At 54.4% G+C, this 18,588-nt stretch overlaps 1 protein-coding gene across 2 annotated transcripts in view; it reads right to left on the bottom strand.

The window, feature by feature from the left end:
* Pxb (putative Hedgehog signaling attenuator pxb) overlaps positions 1–18,588 on the bottom strand; it is a 212,474-nt gene that overhangs the window by 55,303 nt on the left and 138,583 nt on the right. The window contains exon 1 of one of the 2 annotated variants that reach the window (XM_076902034.1): positions 6,771–6,901. The exons of the other annotated variant lie outside the window; for it this stretch is intronic. The gene's annotated coding sequence lies outside the window, so the exon portion shown is untranslated. Of the gene's footprint in view, positions 1–6,770; positions 6,902–18,588 lie in introns of those variants that run through there. 2 annotated transcript variants of the gene reach the window in all.

Below are 18,588 nucleotides of genomic sequence, written 5' to 3'. Positions count from 1 at the left end.
AGCGCGCGTACTCGCGATCACGGGGACATAACTCACGCGGAAAAGACCGAGGGCGACCTCATCTCTATGTTAATCTTCCGTGGCCCGTGTGGGCCGGCGGCGTAGCAACGAGAACCTCTCCCCCACGGTTTTCTTGCGGCTCTCGAGGCCTCGTTTATGCGAGGATCGACGATTACGGGCTCCGTCGAACGGCGTGGACCACACGGAACGAAACTGCTCGCGGTACCTCGCGAGAGATCTGGCCGCGTCGCGGCTGGTGTCGTTCAAATTGCCGGTAATTACCATCTGGGAACGAGTTGCCAACGATCGAGCCATTTTCGCGCCGGGTATGATAATGCGACGCGAGATGTTTTGCGATCGATGCGCGGCCTGAGTGGCTTCATCGGGCCCCGTGTAACCCGAGTGGAAATTAAGATCGAGCGATCGGGTTTGACGGGTCAACGGAACGAGCGGAATGCGTGCGCTCGATCGACGGGTATTATCGATCGTGGAATCTTTGAGTCTTTGAAATTGCGCGTGCAGTGAGTGTGACGAACACATTGATCGTGTTCGTAACTATCGTGAACGGAAATGGTATCGATCCAAGAGAATCGAGAACCTGTTGTCGAGGCGACAGTGGTGACCGCGTATCTCTGGAATTTTCGTGCAGTCGATTTTTCTGCGCGCCAATCAGCTCGAATCGAGCTGCAGTCGCGACCGCGTGGAATTCGAGCTTGGTGGACTCGTATGTAACCTTTATTTGACTGTATGTGAGGCCTCGCGACGTGGACAATTAGCGCGATCGAAAAAAGCCGTTCGTCGATCGAGATTTTTCGCGTCGATCGGTAATAACTGTAAAATCGAGCGGCCAGATAATTATCGCAGCTGAATTTTCGTTCGGACGCCGCCTCGTTGCGATTATGCGCGCGGGCAGGATCGTTTCCGGCGGTATCACCGCGAGAAAATTGCTGCAACGCGCGTAAGGGACGTTATTTATTGGTGGACAGCGGGAAGGGTGGCGGCGGTTACGAAACGAAGGGCTCGAGCGAAGGGCGCGGCTACGCCCGCAGCTCTCGATTATTCCCGCGATGGCAGCGCGCGTGCAACCGGGCCAAACCCTTTCTCTTTCCCTGCTCTCCCTCTGCACCTCTCTCTCTCTGCTCGCCGCCCTGTTACCCGGCTCTGACTGGCTCTCTGCCTTCTCTCTCGGGACTGCTCGCGTTCGCGTAACTTTCGTGCAATTCCGAATTGGCCGCGGCTCGCTTTTAATTAGGGGACACCGACAAATTTAATAATTCCACCCTTGAATCGCCGCGACACCGGCTGCTCGCGATGATCCCCACGGTTCACCCTGGCCAGCCTCCGCTGCCGCGCTGTTTTCTCTTTCGATTTCCTCTTTGCGTTATTACCAGTGTTGTTACACATGTTTACGACAGCGTCGTTCGTTGAGAGATCGCGAACTACGTTTCGAAACGGAGACGGTCGACTCTGGGAGAGCTGCCAAGATCGGACGAGTTTTGGACAGTCGAGTCACTTAACCGAGGAAAAGACAGAAACATCGATAACTTCTTTAATCGAACGGCTAATCTTTCGAGCCTCATACCTTTTAGCGAACACGCTTCGATTGTTTCCTCGCGGCTATCAAATCTTCGTCAATCACTGGCGTCGTTCCGTATCAATCGACTCGTTTATCCGCGAAAGAGTCGAAATTATTTACGATTGGGATGATCGACCGATAAAACTAGCCGTCGTCCACGAGCGGGGAGGAGAAAGGATTAAAAGATCGCGATCATTTTTTTTTTTCTTCCACGAAATTAAACGACCAACGTCCAAGGCAGAAGGGATTAAAATAGTACGAACACGGGAAATTACCTCCCGCTTGGAGAGAGGCTTAAAGCGGCGCTAGCACTCTCGTATCTCGTCCACGATATTTTATCGTCCCTCTTGGATACGAATAATGCCACCGTTGCACCGCTCGACCCGCTACGCAGTCCGATAAATAAATAATAGCAATAATTTCTCCTCGACGATGGAACAAAGTTTCCTCGAGACTCGGTGGCTCCCAGACCCCGAGGTGGACGCGACGAACAGCGGGAGAAGGAGGAGGAGGAAAGCAAGAAAAAAAGAGAGAGAAAAGAACGAACGGACCGCGTGGGCGAGGAGGAAAAAGAACCGACAGTCGGATGGGACCGCGAGATACGAAATTATTTATACGGGCGACCAATAAGCTATCAGAAAGCTATTAAAAGTTTTCGCGATCCAGAAATAACCTCCGAGCCCGGTGATATTCCCCGGAGGGTGATCTCCTGCTTGTAACATTTCCCAAGATACCACCCTGGAGTCGCGCATTGTCGCGTTGCGAGACGCGTTCCCTTTTCTCTGTACCATCGACCATTTCTCTCGATTCAACCACTCTGCTCAGTAGTTTTTCGTTAATTTTCTCGAAACTTTTCATCCCTTTTTTGTGGCGAGGATAGAACGCGACGACGAGGCTGTGCGATCGTGTCTGCGAGGAGAAACGCGTTGCAGAAGAGGCTGAGGTGCAAGTACACCAGGACAAGTCGAGGGGTATCGGTTTCACGCTTGCAAACGACGACGACGAGGTCCTCAGGAGGATCTCGCGGCGCCTACGAAGAAGAGCGTAGGCGCGGTACGCCACGCAATAAACGCTCGACCTCGAATGGCGGCCAGCCGAAAAGAAACGCGTAAATTCGCGTACAGGCTTAACGATCGGTAAATCTGCGGGCATCGGGAAATACGCGGGCCGCCTACGCGCAATAATTTTCCCGCGTAACGATCTCCCCGCGCGGACGCGGCTCGTAAATAAGGACGATGGAAACGGCGCTTGTCAGGCGTCGCCGCGTTTTAATCCCGATCCGCTCGTACGTCGACAATGTTTATAGACGCGTCCTTGGCTGCGTTCTGCGTTCCGCGATTGCCAATCAACGACCGCGACGCGATCGTCGCGTCGAGCCAGGTAGAAATTTACGAAGCGGGACGACGTCCATCGACGACGACGAGAAAGACGCACTTCGAGTGCTCTCTAAATATTTGTAGCTTCACGAGTCGCCCTCGATCTATGAACGATACAAAACAGACCAGGGAACGAGGCTGTTTATAGACACGCGTCAGGGAGACAAGAGAGCTCGATCGGGGTGAAAATGGCAGCTGGCAATCTAGCAGGATCATCCCTCTGCGGGACGCGCGTCGATGCTCGTGACGAGTGTGCGACGCCTCTCGAGAATTGTCGCGAAACTCTGCGAACTCGCGAGTAGAAAGAAAATTCGCGCGACCACCCCGTCGCCCCGTACAGACCAGCGAAATTTGACGAGGGTCATTCTCGCCCCCCATCCAGGTTCGTTTCTATCTCGCGTCGTATCGTTTCGTTTCCTTTTCGATCTCGAACGGTGGCAGGGAACCGTCGCGGATGTCGTTTAGCGTTCGCGGGATAAAACGAATCTGGGAAACGAGTTTAACCCAGTCGGTGGGGGGGCGGGGACGGCGAACGGGCTGAAAATCGCGGCCGTTCACTCGGTAACACGGGCGAGAATCGTTCCATTCCGACATAAGTTAACTCAATTTTCCAATATCCAAGTTTAGCGAGCGACCGAGCAGGTAATACGGCACACTCCGGGCCACTTTCGAGAAACTCCGTCGTTATACCGTTACTCCCCGCCGTTACAAATATCGCGGCTGCGCCAGTCCCGGGGCAGCCACCCCCGATTTCGCGCGCGTATCGCTGTAATTCCGGAAAATTCCGCAGCGTTCGAAAGGGCACGCGTAACCGGGATATCCGAAACTACTCGCCAGCCACCCTTCTTCTTCTTCTTTCCGCGCTTCCCGTCGCGCCAGCGGCGTAACCGCCCTCGTAACTTTTCCTACCCTCATCCGCGCTGCTGTGGAACGTCGTTACACCCTCTCCGTGGGGAGAACTTTCGCACGCACGTGTTTCGCGTTTCTCACCGGTGCTTTATTAAACCTGGGCCATAACGACGATGGTACGAAGGGACTCGCGTAGAGTTCGACGAGTCTAGGGCGTTGGGACGAGGCGAGGGTGTCGCAGGAGCCACGGCTGAGCTCATATTAAAATCGAGTTCACGATCGTTCGCGTGCTCGTCGACCAAAAACAGCACTGCTATATCGTATTTCATCGTATTTCATCGTTTCTTGGCCGAGCCTCGCGAGTCGAACAAATCGCGATGCTAAGACAGAAGAGTGTCAACGTCTCGAGTCCGCTGGCGCAATGGCGCCAGTAATTGATCGCGCAAACAGCGGCTTATTACTCGCGACGAGGCCACCAGGTTCCTGCCAACTTTTGCTCGCCTAACTCGAAACACACGAACGTGAAGCACGACAGATAAGCCCAGGGAGAATTCGTCAATTCCCGAATACCACGCGCGCTGTTTGCTCGTCGAGCAAAGAAACATTAACATTCCACCGTGACGCAGAGGAACAACGGGCTTCGAGAGCAATTAGCATTATCGTAAGGGAGAGCACGGTTCAGGGCGTCGTTAAGGGACGCTCGATTTCGAGGCGATAGCTGTTATCGTTCCCAAAGTATCCGGATATTTCCCGAGCTGTACGAGCTCGAGTCATCGGGGAGGTTCGCGTGGGACAGGGGCGGAACGCGTCGATCCGCGTGGCCCGTTCGTGGTGCCATTGCCCATCGCGTGCTTCCATCTGCCGTCGGTTTCTGGGACGATCCCGCTGCCGGATGGCTCGTCTCCTCGAGCGCACTTCCTCGTGAAATATTTACGCGCGGCCACGAATTTATTCAGCGAATTTGACGCTCGATTATGAACCGTCTTCCACGGGAAGCCGTGGAGCCATCCGCCCTCAGGTTTTCCCACGGTTTTGCCCGGGAAACGGGCGAGCGGTCTCGAAGCAAGAGATCCGCGCACCGTATCGTCTAGCTGGCGAGAGGAGAGCCGACGAGAGGAGCGGTTTAGCGCGGCACACGGTGTTTTACAGGGAACGAAAAAGCGCGTTTAAATTTTCAGCTCGGATTAAACGAGCGCAACACGGCCAGCGTTTTTCACCGCGCTAAGAGAGAGGGAGAGAAAGAGAGAGAGAGAGATCGCTGGAAATCTGAATCCAATCCAACCGTTTCATCAACGATCACGGGGCCTCGACGTTGATTACAGAGAATATTTCAACCTTTACGCGATGCGCACGGTCGCAGAGCACGCGGAGCGATATTTAATTCCTCTTCCGGCGCGTTTAATGATCCACGAGCGCCGATAGCTTTTTAATGAACGACGAAAAATGACTGGCGATGGGGAGGTGAAAATCGACGGGAACTGCGAAAAGCGATGGAGAAGACAAGGGACACGGGTCGGTTCGAAATAAACCGCGACGCGTCCCTCGCAGAAAACGGACTCCCGCCCTCCGCTATTCGTTTCCAGTCTGGCAGGAATTTTCACCGTGAACTCTCGCCCCCATAAGTTCCTAATAACTGTCAGCGACAGGCGTGGCCCGCGCCTCGGCACCCAGTTCGTGGGAGTCTCGGGATTATTTCTAATTTCATCTCCGTTCGCGGCGGCCACGGGGCGCCGCCGGCTCGTAACTCGTTTAAATCGAACCGCGGCGACGGAAGCGTCGCTCTCGTCCTCTCGACGAGGATGGCGGACGAGGTTTCGCGCGCGCGAAAGGCATCGCGGTCCTCGTTTACGCGCTCGTGCACGCGTATCGCGAGTAATCTCGTAAATGGAACGAGCGTAGCTCTCTTAATTACCGCGATGAAAGTTCTCCATTACGCCGCGTAATCGAGAGTAAACATCCCCGCGGGCGATTCGAAATTATCGCAACGGGTGGACGAGCGGACGCGAGGCTCGCGGAGGCTTTTCGAGAGGCAGAAAGGGGAAGAGAGAGAGGAAAGAAGAATCGAACGAACGACGGCGCGTCGATTTAATTCGTCGAAGGAAGAAAGGAACAGCCGTCGACGCGTATCCCCGGTGTAGCTCGCGTTAATCTCGCTCGACGTTTCGCAGAGCGGGTCCGCGAATATCGATCTCCGTGGGCGCGCGTCGACTCTTTTCAGTCCCCTCGACGGTGATGCTTTATTTGTTTGCCCGCTGCATTAAATTCTGCCTTTTCTACGCCGCGCCGCCGACCCTCTCTAACCGAGACACGCGCTCGCCAACATTTCCATCCGCTTCCGTTTCGCGTGAACTCCGTCATCGTCGCCCACTGATGGAAAAAATAATTCCACTTTCTTTCGTTAAATAGAAGAATCCTTACGACTCCTGTTATTCATCGAGACGACGATCTCTCGCGTAACGAGGCGATTCTCGCGACGAGTCGATCCGACGGTCGTTCGCGCATTCGAGATCGATGCCTCGCGAACGCAGCGTCACTCGCTTCCACTTCCGCAGGCTACACGATCGTAACGGTTTTACGATGAGAAACGATATCGTCCGCTGGGAACAGCCGGTTTTCGAAGTCGTATCCACAGGATAATCCTCCATCGAGGGAGAATTCTCGTGGAAAAATTGGCAAGTTCGCTGGGTTCGATCTGTCTACGAATTCGCACGTGTCGAGGTACGCACGCGATATAATTTTCCACGCGCTTCGAGAACGCGCGTTTCCGGAGCGACGGGCTTTCACCAACCGACGCTACGGCCCATTTCCAGCCGCAATTACCGTATCGCAACCATACGCGTTTCCACGTATCATCTCCGCGTCACGTCAGTCCTAATATCCGGCTGCCACTTCTCGCCAACGATCACTCGAATCACGCGAGCGTCAGTAAAAAAGAGTTCAAGAAGGAACTAGAGAGAACTATCGCCTACCTCAAAAGTTCGGGCGACACCTTGCCGGTTTGCTAGCAGCTCATTTCCTTGCGAAACATACGAGACACCCTCCTCGCGGCTGGTCTTCTCTGCACACCACTCGTCTACGGTATCACAGCGAGAAACACCACGATTCTACTTAAAAAAAAAACTCCTCAGGAACTGCGATCCTCGAATCGACTTCCTCGATGACCGCGTTATCCGCTCGCGTACTCACTCAGCGGCGGTCGCACTGTGTTCTCCGAATCACCTGTCGACGAACGTTCCTGCTCGTCGACCAGAGAGACGACGGGACGACGGCTCTCTGTGCCGCAGCGTCGCTACGGATCTCCACGGCGCGCGAGACGACCTCGAGATCTCGCGGTCGCGAGCCATACGCTGAGAACCGGCACGATTATTAAATCCAGAGTCGACTGGAGCGAGCACGACGCACTGGCAACTACCCTCTACCTTTCTTCTACTTCGTAGAACACTTCGAAACACCCTCCTACTAAATAGTAAGAAACCTCACTGTTTTGCACGAGTCGAAGGCTCGAACGATCGACGCGATCGACCTCGCGTCCACCCGTGTCAGCTGTCGTCGCCTCGCACTTCCGCCCCGAAACATGTGTCCACGGAAGCTGGTTGCGCGCACCCTCTCTTTCTATCTCTCTCTCTGTCCACTTCGAAAAACACACGCTGTTTCCACGCACAACCAGGCTCTCAACAACGAGGCTCGCTGCTCGCCGGCGCACGGCACACTGTTGCTCGCCGCTTTCGTCGACAGTCTCGGAGGCTCCGTTCCTCTCCTACCCCCACCGCCGTGGCTGCCCGTGCCTCCACGTTGCCAGCTACCCCCATCCGACGCGCGACGTCCCCACTAGCGTCGATGCGCTAGCAACCATCCCCTCACCGCGCACCCTCCACTGGGACCCTCTTTCTTCGTGCTCTTCCTGGCGGACTCCTTTTCACGAGGGTGCGAGACCGAGATCGAACAAGGGGTTGGCGGCGCGATCGACGGAGACGGGAGATCGTCGTCCTTTCAGGCTGCAAACGCACGCTGCGACTCGCGGGCCAGGGAAGAAAGAGAAGCGGTGCACCGTGCGCGTCCAGGGTTCGACCAGGCTTCGACACGGACCCCTTCGATGCTCCAGTCTGCACCGTGGTGCCCTCCTGGGTCCCGTGACGGTGTCTACGCACCGCGTACGGCTGACGCGATCCCTCGACGAGCCGGGGTGACTCCGCGGGCGCTGGAACCAGAGAAAGTCGTCGCGTAAAGTGACGCGTCCTTGGTTGTTTTGTACCAACGAGCGTTTGTGTTCGCGGCGATCACTCGAGGGGTCGCGAGGCTACGTGGTTTCCCTTTCGAATCGTCTGATTCGCGCGCTTCGATCTTTCGTTGAACTGTTATCAATACCGTCTACGATCCTTCTCTTATTTTCGAGACGCTTGTAATTTCTTAAAGACAGTTTCTATATAATTCCTTGGTCGTCTCGAAAACAGAGACGCCTTAAAGACAGTAGCAGAGGCTCGAAGCGACCGATCCAGCGAGAACAGTTCGACGTTCTGTCGCTCTATCAACGCTCGCTTAATGGAAACTTGTCACGGCACGCGGACATTAACGCGCGCGTGCAGGAAGCTGGATTAGAAACCGACGCGTCCGGCGGTTTATCTTCGCGGCGCGATCGCGAGCGTCGCGCGGCGTGGAAAGCAACGGAACTCGCGCGTGGGATATGTGTCACTCGGCTTCAGATTCGAGTCCCTCTTCTACCTCGATCGTCTCGCGAGTCCCATTAAAATAACCGCGCTCTCTTCTTCCTCTCTTTCTCAACTCCTACGCGCTCGCTGAACGCAACGCAACGGGACGCAGCTCGCGGAAACGCATCAGGAATCGCCAGCCGTGCGTTCAGCGGCGGTCGCAGCGGCTCGCTCGATGGAATTAATTAAACGCTTCTTCCCTACCAACGGTGGTCAGCGTGGGTGTATTTACCCGATGGGCTTTGAGGATCGGATTGCGGGCGCCCCGTGAGAGAAGGACCCGTCGTTTGTTCCCTCCTCGTCCCTTGCTCTCCGATCGCACCCCCTGTTCCCATACCCCAGCGATCCTGATGGCCGGTGCACGGCTCGCGGCGGCGGTATTTCGAGAGACCCGAACCCGGGGACTACCGGCGGATATCCGCAAATACCGCGGACGAGTATTTAGAAGTCCTTTTCGTCGAGGGGTTCCGTGGAGGGGGTGTGTTCGCGAAAGGGAAGCGGTGGCCGGCGCCTCGCGTCGGGAACTTCAAACGGGGCTTTGCCTCCACTGAACAGGTTGATGCCGAAATAGTGCCTCCATTGTGGTTATTGTATTGCCCGCGATATTGTGCGCGCCTCGTCATCGGCTAAATGGCCGTCGTTTGTCGGGGGTCGCGTCGCTCCGTGGCTGCCACCCTCGTCAAACCGCAGACGCGATGGAAAGAGTCACCGGTTTGCGAAACGAGAGAGGCGAGGGGATCGCGCGGAGGAATAAAATAAAACGAGCCACGGTTTCGAACGGACCGTGGAGGTCGTAGTTATCGGGTACAGCTCGCGTGGCCCGCTGGTACCCACGTATCCGAGGACGGGAGGCGTCTACGGTTTTTGCTGGAAACGCTCCAACCGGCGCTTGTTTGCCGAACGCCCAGCCGAAAGGCGATGCAGCGAATTTCCAGAGTGTTTGCTAAACATCCTCCGGTAGCTCGCGCGGCCGCGACGCGACGAGTGGATCCTCCTCGTCGACGAGCCGCCCCGCGTGTCGCCGGAACTGCCGTTAATGCATTCCGTGAGAAAGTGGACGAGGTGAGACGAAACCGTGGCGTTAGCCCTGCTTGGACGAGATGGCATACATATTCAGTGTGCCCCGCGTGTTTCGCCGCCCGCCGCCACCCTCTCGGATAAAGTCGAGAACGCCGGGTCGGAGGAAGTTTCCCTTCGACGAGGAGTGACGGACGATGTGATCGAAATCGGCGCGAGGTTCAAGAGTTACGACGCTGAGCAAATAAGCTCGTACCCGCGCCGCGCTGGCGGACTCCATCGCGGTGGAAGATTGCGCGGTCTGTTTGCGAGGGATGATGCATTGTTCGATAAACACGGGTAATCTTCGTTGGTTTTCGGGCGTCAGAAGTTTGTTTAACCTTCCTCAAAAACACGGCGAGATAGCCGGTATATCTAGCCGGGCAAATAGAACGTGGAACTTGTCGTATCTCTGAAGAAAAAGAGAGAGAGAGGGAGGGAGGGGTGCTCTCTTGACAAAAACACGCGATAACCGCCGTGGAACGTAAAGTTCGTTGCTCTAGGAGATTTGTCCGGGGGGACGATAAAACGCTAATACCTTCGAACGATATTCTTCCGCGAGCGCTTCGCAGGCGAAAGAACGTCGAGGATGAAGAAAAAGCCGCACTTTGTCTGCTGGAAATTTTCATTAATCTACCACTCGTTGCCGCTCCATTAACAGGCTCAGCTACATTTTTGTCTCATTTAAACAACGTATACCCCATTTCCTTCGGCTAACGACTCGAACGAGATTATCGATTCCTTTTCTATGTTCCCATCCTCTTTATTTGTACCCTTCTGCGAACGATGTAAAAGACCTATCGCTCGTAAGAGAGCTATTAATTAACCGATCGATTAGGAACGACGATGCTACGTGGTAGACCGTCGCTCACGGAAGTTTCACTCGACTTTTCAGCGTGCTCTCCGCTCTCCTCGGACGCTCTTATCGACGCGTTATCGTCCGACAGGGTCCCTCGATCGAGGTGACCAGTGTCCTCGATTACCACTGGCGAACGGCCGCGTGCTTTTAAATAAACATGAGACGCGTCGCGGAGAGTCACGTACCCGAGGAAGCGACGCGGAGACGGCGCGGGGCGCACCGCATCGCACCAGATCGTGTAAAGACGATAACGACGGGGCATTGATAAGATTAAACAAGAACGATACAAAGAGCCGTCCCTGTACGGGGCCCGTGTCGACGACGGGACAATTTTTCCAGCCGCTGTTCGATCTTCAAAGGCGGCACCGTGTCAGACCCGGGACGCTGACCGGACGCGAAGAGGGCATTAAAGTATCCTCGCTATAAAACAGATAGACGCATGGGGAACCGCGCACGCGCTCCCCCTCGATCGCGACGATAAAATTGATATTAATGGAGAGCTACGAGCGGGACGACTCCGTTTAATTCGTCCCGGTAATTCTCTTCGAGCGGCTCCTTTAACCCCTTCTCGACGGTGGTCGTCGATGTGAACCATCGCGCTATCAACTCGCGCAACGCGGATCTTCAACGATCACTCGTTTCAGAATATATTATCTCGTGTGCAAAGTGTCGATGCAAAAATGACGAAGCTCTCGCAGCGATCGCGTGTAGCGAAAGATTCGTTTCGTTGGACGCCTTCGAGCTGGATCGAAGAGAGCACGGCTGGGTTTAACGCGTCGACAGGTTAATAAACGGGTCATCAAGCGTAGCATCCGCGATTTTTCTTGGTCCAAAGCGCGTTCGCGGGACGCTGGCAATAAGTCGGATGGTGGGTACCAGGCGGACGGTGTAAACGACGCACTCGGGCTCTTCCAAGCGTTCGTCTCGCGGCTACGCGCGCAACGGGCACGCGCGCGTCCGCCTGTATATGGGTGTCGAGGCTCCACTGATTTATGATCCAAAAAGAAATTACGAACGTAGGTGGACGATGATTTATCGGTCGAGAATAAATTGCGTATACCTTCGGTTGGCAGGGGTCGTCAGTTCGCGGAGCGCCACGTGAACACGCTCGAACAGCGACGGACCAGCGACGATGAGGGGCATCTAGCGTATTTACACTCTCCCCTATCGATATCTCTGCGGTTTTCAACGAACTAGATCGACGAACCAGACGCAATTCACTGGATTCTTTCGTATAGTCGATTCACTTTTGCTCTTCGAGAGTTTATCCTCGATTGGGTTTTATACATCGTTCTCACGCCTTCTTTAAGCGACGCACGAATAACAGGACGCATTAAGATTCCTGGGATTCGATTAAGTTCTGTGGAGCAGGATTAGTTCGCGAAGAGTTGCGAACGAGAGTCGCGGTTGATCGTCGCGTTACGATCGGGGCTGGCTCGCCACGCGAAATAATTTCGCGTCGAGGAACGCTCGAGCGTTCCGCGGTCGCATACTCGAAACGCGTCGCCGCGAATTTCAACCCCAAATTCAGCACGCGCGACACGGGATTACGTGGGAGGGAAAAAAAAAACGAAGATATAACCGAGATACGCCGCGACATAATTCATTCCATCGCGTTATACGAAGTAGTAGTTCGCGATGAATTTCTAAGCGACCCGCCGCTCCTTTCGCGAGGAACAGATACTTGGACGAACGCTCTTCGCTGGCAGAGAAAGTAAAATGGCGGTTGACACGGATTCGCGACGACTAGGCAGCGTTATTTCGTGGTCTACGAGCGCTACTTCTTTAAAGGTGCTTAAAGGTGCCAATTAGTCGACGAGGAGAGCGATCGAACCGATTGCACGCTGAGATCTTGTCGATAATGCGCGTCGAGGTAACGAGGAATAGAAATGTTGTTCCGCTTGACATTTTAAGACGCAGAAATTGAGAAGCGCTATCGCGTCAAATGGCACTTCGTTGGATCACTTGAAACCCCAGATGGCACTGGAATTAACAGAGAACTGAACGCGTCGCGCACTTTACTCGAGACTAAACAGTCGCAAAAAACTGTACCAGCAAAATCGTTCCAACGCTTCGTCGTACGCGGAATGTTCCTCGTTTCGCTAGTCGGAATGATCGAACGAAAAAATTCGCCCGCGGCGAAGCGAGCGAGCGAAGATAGGCGAGCAGAGACGATAAGCTGGATTTTCGAGGGGCCTCGCTATCGGCGCAATGGCGGTCGCGTTCCGTGGAATGGAGACTTTACGCGAGTTTACCTTCAAACCGGCGGACGTCTCATTAGCTTATCTCGCGGCGTAAATGCTAGGCGTTGCAACCTAGGAAAAGTCCAGTTGGGTTCTTTCTTTTTTTTCTTCTCTGTTCTCCGCTCTGGGAATGACGCCATGGAGGACCGGTTCTTCGACGTCCGCTTCCCGTGGACGCGATTCCAGCGTTGGGAAACGTTCGACTCGCGCCTTCTCGTTATCCAATTTCTCAACGAAGCCTCGACGATTCCCCACAACCGTTTCTAACGCTCGATTAAATCCCGAATCCATAAATAACGCGCAGCAAACGAATCGCCCGGAATATACCACAGAGCCGACGAAATCTCCTAAAATCGATGCTAATTGCTGGTTCTCCAAACCGTGCGATTTCTCAAACACACGTAACTCAGGTCGAGCTCGCGGCGTTTCCACCAAATATGGAAGGTCCGGACGGTCAATTAATTATTTACTTAAGGCCTGTCCCGTATCCTTCGAGAGGCCTCGCTCGGTTGGACCGAAACGGTTAATGAATCATAATCACGGGCCGTTGAAGGGTTAGCGGATGATCCCGTCGTAAAGTCTCCTAGGCAAACAAGATGGCAGCGTGGAGCGCTCTCAGCCAGATCTCGAAACCAGTCCCAAACGATGTGTACCCAGAAAATGACAGCGATTATCGCGAACACCGGTTCCTCGCGAAACGCAGAGCACGCGTGCATGCGCTTGCACGTCCGTTTTCCTCGTCCTGGTCGTCAGCCCGCCTTCACGCTGCCACCAATTAGCCCCCTGCCGCGCAGGGTGACCGTGGATCCATAAATCCATCAACCGTCTCGAAGGAGGACGTTCTCGAATGGGTTTCAGGACGCGATGAGTACCGCGGCGGGGTGCCAGGACACTGAGAACAACGGGGGAACAACGGGTCTAGGATTTTCAGAGGAGATCGCGTCGCTTCGTTCGCGGCACGCAGCCATTCTCGGAAGCCTGATCGTTAAAGCGGCCCCCAGTTTCGTCACAGCCACGGACACGGGGTCCTAATCGATGGTCGAGCGTGCAACAGTCGCGCGCTTTCGTCACGGGCCACGAGGAGGAGAGAGTCGGAACGCGGGGTGGAAATTTCGGTAGCATTCGTTCGACGAGGGTAGCCAGGTCTTTTTTTTACAAGCCGACACGGTCCCCTCGACAGCGAGGGAACGTGTTCTAGAGCAGCCGCGTTGTATTCTGAACAGGTTCTGTTTCGAGATAGCTTTGTGTCGCCCGCCTCGATGCTGCGATAGCGGAGAGGCAGCGGTGAAAGCGTTCTGTTCCAAGGATTTACAACACCAAGTAGATAAAGGATAGGACGGAAAGCGTTCGAGTGCGTGTCGATCGCAAACGAGCGCTGAACCGCGAGACAGGAGAGCGAAACGATCAACGCAACGTTTAATTAAAGGTGCCAGGAGTCTTGGAAATATTCTTTGGCGGTACGAAACCGTTCGTACTTGGGGAGAAGGTGCGAGGGGGGAGACGGAAGAGTTTCGCGGAGCGATGAAACCGACAAGTTTCCCGGAAGTTAAGAGTTTCGAGCTCCGCAAGCTCCGGATCGCTCGCCCCGCGGATTAGCCGAGGCTAACCAGCAGCACATCCTTAATTGGACCATCGTTCTTCTACGCTCGCCGCTTACCACCACGGTTCGAAGCACTGCGACGCGTTGTTTCGAAAGTTAACGGGCCGTTGAATTCGCGTTTAAACGATCCGCGACTTCTCTCGTAGAAAGAGAATCGATGCATGCCTGCCTGCCTACCTCCCCTCTTATCGTCGAAAGCTGCGATCAACGTCGAAATTTCCACGAGGCTTTCGACTCGTCCCGATACACGAGCGACGCTGGTTAAATCGGCCGTGAGGACGCCCATCCACTCGTCGGATTCGAGCCTCGAGAGTCTCGTACCCACGATCCCTGAAGATCGATCGGAGCGTGCGAGGCTTCGCGCCTCGTCGCGACCGGGAATCGACGCTCTTAACGCTTTAATCCCTCTGCAGAGGCTCCTCCAGTGTTCCTGAGCGGGGAAAAAGATCTCCTCGCTCTTTCTCTAACCATCGTGCCACCCTGTGTATCCACCAATCGCCTCAGAGTACCCTGTTTCGACTGGAAAACCTCTCCACCCCCCTGTCTCTCGATCTTCCCTCGCAAGATCAGTCAGGGTTGCTCCGCAATCGGCAGTTTATAATCTGGTCCGCTTTGGGAGGACGTCAGTTGGCACGCGAGCCCCCGAGGTCCGTCCCCTCGTTCAAACGTCGACGGTCGATCCTCGAGATTGCCCGGCTGGATCCGCAGGGATGATATCTGAATTATCCGAGCGAGGCGCGCTGTTAAAACGGCCGAAAAACGGGCAGGGAGGCGAACAGTTGGGTGAGACGCGGGGATAATTGGCAGGCAGGTAGGCTGGCTCGATCCCACCGCCTCGACGCCTGTACCCGCTTCCCTCTAACTCTCAGCGAGGCGTGCGTATCCTTCGGGAAACCGTGTTCGTTTCCTTCGTTTGCATTTTGATAACCGTGGATCCCGATTCGCGGCGCTTGGCTCGAGCTGATTGCACGGAACGCCGCGATCGAAATAACGTTTCCATTCCTGTGGCTGTGTTTTAACTCCGCGGACCTACGACAAGCTCTCCCCCTCTCGTTTGCTCGGCTACCGCGAGCGGCTGTCGTATTTGCATACACAGAAATTCATCGTGAAAGACCGCGACAGGGTCCGCGCAAACATCGCCGGAGTGCATTTAGAGAGGGTTGCCCCGTGTCCACAAACACGTACCGATACAACGGCCGCCTGCGCGATGTAAACGCGTCTACGCGCGGATAAAGCCAGCCGTCCCTTTCGAAAATCCTGTGTAAACTGCGCTGGGGCGAACGGCTTCCTGGTAGCAGCGCGACTGGCCACGATGCACCTCCTGCGACCGGAGAAAGCGCCTTCGTACACCTGGATCCCGAAACACGCGCTCTTTCAGCCTGCCAGCATCTACATATTTATGTCGTCGCGATCGAAACGAAGGGCCTTCGTGGGAAGTGCTCGCGTTGTTCGATGGAGACACAGTTCTCAGCGTCCAGGACGCGTCTTTATATCCGTTTCGCGAGCATCGACGCAAGGAGGCGGAGATCTCCGCGTCCACCGCGGGAGGGCAACAATTATTAAAGCGTTTACGGTCATTAATTATCCTGAGATTAAACGGATTAGCGGCCTGGATCGGAGTTGCGGAGGGAAGCACGCCCTTTGAGGGGACAGCATCGAGGTGGAGATTGAGCGGAGATCGAGCTTCATTAACCAGCGGCCGCTCATTATATTCGCAGCTTGAGGTCCTGGAACCTAGCTACCCGTCAGGTCCTTGGTATCCTTGCTTTCGTGGCTCGCGTTGGATCCTCGCTTTTCGAGTAGCCCTCCGTCAAGTCGACGGTCATCATCGCCACTGTGGATCGCGTCAATCCTTGCCAAACGACCTTTTTAATCCACCACACGTTCATCCTGCGAGGCGATATCAATCTTCGCGAAGGACTCTGACTGCGTGCGACTCGTGACTGTCGAATTTGGGAACGAATTTGAGGAACTCGCGAGCAGGCCTCGTCTTCGAGTACTCCATCGATAGAGTAGAATCATGGTCAAGCACGTGACTCGCGTCAATCCTCGCTAAACCACCTTTTTAATCCACCACACGTTCATTCTGCGAGGCGATATCAATCTTCGCGAAGGACTCTGACTGCGTGCGACTCGCGACTGTCGAATTTGGGAACGAATTTGAGGAGCGAGTGAACGAGCCTCGTCTTCGAGTGCTCCATCGAACGCGAAAGAGTAGAATCATGGTCAAGCACGAGGGTGCATCGAGGCACGAACGATGCATAATAAACGCGATCCAATTATCATCCGCGGAACAGGAACGCGGACAAATTTGCGCGATTATCCCAGTATCTAGACGCGCGTTTGTAAACGCAGGGATATGCGAATAATCCTGGCCAATTTCGCCGATATACCCGCTTACGAGGCTCTGGCCACCACTTGCGCACAATTATCGCCTCCGCGATACTCGCGGCGCGGACCTAATTACAGTTCCGTTCCGCTGTTGTTCGTCATTCCTCTGATACGTGACCGTCGTCGGAATAGATACAATTTGTCGAATAGAAACAGTACGAGAACGCGGTAACACACCCGGTATACGTTGTAATATACACGTAACGATGGGTAAAGACGCGTCAGGGTGAGAAGAAAGAGCTGCGAGCGGGTAAAAGGACAATAGGGGAGGACAGACGGCGCACCTGACCAAAGAGAAACGCTGGACAAACGCAGTCGCGACGAGCTGAGACGCACACGCGTGGCTCGTTTCCGCTCCGGACGGCGTGGGTTCCGGCGCGACCCAGTTTCACTGATGCTCGCGGCGAATTTGATACGCGTGAATCGCGATCGCGATCGTTCTTCTCGTGGCGATGCGATTCGATTAAAGAGTCCTCGAGCTTCTTCGCACGAACGAAAGTAAATATTGAGCTTGCGGATGTAATATTTCCTGCCACTGGACGCTACAAATCGCGATTCTGTTGCAACGAGAAATCGTCGAAGGTGTTAACAGTCGCGCAATGTTACCCTCAAAATTTAAATTAGAGTACAGTGTGTAGAGCCATTAGAAAAGCAGGCCTCGCTCGAACTGAACCGAACAGTAAATATTGAGCTTGCGGATGTAATATTTTCTGCCACTGGACGCTACAAATCGCGATTCTGTTGCAACGAGAAATTGTCGAAGGTGTTGACAGTCGCGCAATGTTACCCTCGAAATTTAAATTAGAGTACAGTGTGTAGGGCGATAGAAAAGCAGAACAGTCTCAAGTCGTGACATACTTTTTTTAGAGCTCGATAGAAACTTTGGTCGCGTTCACAAACCGCGCGAAGAGGACACCCAATGGTAGGACGAAGGACCGCGGCAGAGACGAATGCCAAACGGGGCAGGAAGCGGAAAACACGGACGCCATTGTCGTGGAAGACCGTGGTCGCTGGCCGTAATCTCAAACTCGCCGGTCCATTCACTTTTCCGGAAACCTTACGTAAATACGTTTGTTATTTATGAAGGGATTACCGTAGACCAGCCAAGCCCGCAATAAATACAACCGCTGGAGGATTTTTGGGTTGCCTGGTCATCGATGGAGAAAGAAAAAAGCGGATAAAGATAAACGGGGACCAATTCTAGGGTGTTTGCTCGCGAAAAGATAAGACAGAACGTTCGAAAGATTCGCGTGCTGGGTTTAGTTTGCCAACCAGTGCGTGCTCGTTGAATTAGTAATTTCGGCTCTGGCTAGCTTAAGACAGGTGTCGTTTCGAGAGCGTCGAGTCTCGTCCTTCGAGATAGCGAATTAGTGGAGCGTGCACGCGAGGACGAATGCGATTGGCGAGCGAAGGGCAACGTCTACGCGACCTCGATGGCAGAGGAGGCTGAATTACCGAATTACTGTCCGATTCTTGGCTGTGATTTATACGATGGAAGACGGAGTCGAGGCAATCAAACGTTAACTACATCTTTGTCGGGGGCTCGTTCGCGGGCCGCGTTTCACGCTGGAATCGTGCCGGATCGCGGCGCACCTGGTCCATAAATTCGGTGTCATTAGATCCCCTAAATATCATCCGGGCCATTCGAGGATTCACCTCGAGCCCTATTATTTTTTACGACCGTTATTATCCCCAGGAACAATCTCGATCATTGGCTCGCGAGTCTGCGCTGAATCCATCTACCATTTTCTTTTCTCTCTCTCTCTCTCTCTCTCTCTCAGAACTTCTTCGTCGAAATTACGAGATCGAAGTAGCATCAACCGAGCCTGCGAGAAATCCTGCTCGGTTTTTCGATCCTCCCGTTGTATCTGCCGGCAGGTTACCGCCATCGCGAGCTGTGCGCACAATGGATCCGTCGTTTCCAGGTCGGGA

The sequence above is a fragment of the Xylocopa sonorina genome, chromosome 1, assembly GCF_050948175.1.
Source record: "Xylocopa sonorina isolate GNS202 chromosome 1, iyXylSono1_principal, whole genome shotgun sequence".
NCBI lineage: Eukaryota > Metazoa > Arthropoda > Insecta > Hymenoptera > Apidae > Xylocopa > Xylocopa sonorina.
This window is presented reverse-complemented; position numbering and strand designations above follow the sequence as displayed.